The sequence below is a fragment of the Macadamia integrifolia genome, chromosome 12, assembly GCF_013358625.1.
Source record: "Macadamia integrifolia cultivar HAES 741 chromosome 12, SCU_Mint_v3, whole genome shotgun sequence".
Taxonomy (NCBI): domain Eukaryota; kingdom Viridiplantae; phylum Streptophyta; class Magnoliopsida; order Proteales; family Proteaceae; genus Macadamia; species Macadamia integrifolia.
Window position 1 is genome coordinate 26,555,540 of NC_056568.1, and position 1,434 is coordinate 26,556,973.

Genomic DNA, 1,434 nt, shown 5'->3' on the forward strand with positions numbered 1-1,434 from the left:
TTTCCTTTTTTTTTTTTCTCTTCTTGCTTCCACGATTTTCCTTGCTTCTAATTTGATGTGGAAATCCCCTCCATGCCCTTGGTGCTTTAAGTGAGTGAAAAACAGGAAATTTTCAACAAAATTCTCTAAAAAAAAACAACTAAAATTTTCAACAAAATTCTCTAAAAAAAAAACAACCATGAGATTCGAACTTGAGACATCTTGGTGAGCAAACGAATTTTGCACACCATAGCCTACCAACTACACTATGTAGTTGTTGTTACCAAAAACAAATCTTCAATCACTTAAGGATGTGGTCCATCGATCCTTGTTGGCATTTAAAATATTCTTTGTACCTCTGGGGCAACTGCAAATGGGCTGGTTCTGCATCTCGGTTCAGTTCTAATTCATTATTCTTTTTCTGACCCGAAAAGATAATCATTTGTATGGGTGACCAAACGAATGTGTACTTTTAATTGAACACGTCCATGTTGCTCAGAATTTCGTCCTCTTCGCAACCATGAAAAGAAATAGGACCTCTTTACGTGTAAAATTGAAGATATAGCGTCCGATAGTCCTTAATGCCTTGAAAATATAAAACCTGCAAAAAGAGAGTAAAACCCAAGGTAGCTCCATTCTAAATATGTAAAATGCATGTTTTACTACCTTAGATTTCACACATAAATGTGCTCATCAACCACCCTTCTTTACAAGAGCATTCAAAGGACAACGTTGTACATGATCATACCACCTTAAGCGACATTCTCTGATTTTATAAGTTAGTTATACAAATGTTGTTTGTAATTCTTAAAAAAAAAAATTCTTTATTTCATTGTCTATGCAAACCATGAAACATTAATTAATTTGCAAACCTAGTTGTACCATCTGGAGCCATGCGCAAGGATAATGTGACAAGTTTAATTGTAGCAATAGTTCGATTCGAATTCAATCACAGGCCCCTATTGTGTGTATGTTGATGCACATGTAAGATCAAACACCAAGAAACACGAATAATAAAGAGACAATAGATCCGTACGACACAGAGATTTAACGAGGTTCACACACCAGGGTGGTGTGCTACGTCCTCGGGCAAAAAAGAAGATGATTCACAATGCAGAAGAGAGATTACACCATAACAGCGGCGAGGAAAAAACTCGCCCTGAAACCCTAGCTGCGTGAAAACCCTGGAATACAATGACTTTCTCAACAAGCAACAGTACATTATATATACTCAAAATCACGAGTCGACCCATCGGGTCACGGTCGATCTGGTTGAACCACACAGCAAGGGCGTAGCCCCCGTACCCCTATATCGGCCCAACCCCTTTGCCTCCATCATAGATCTCAGAAAATTTTCCATTCCGGTCGCCACCAAAATATGTTGGATCGGGTCAATCTTCAAAACGGGTCAAGAATTCGAGACAAACTTAACAAATCTCCACCTTGGCTTGAATT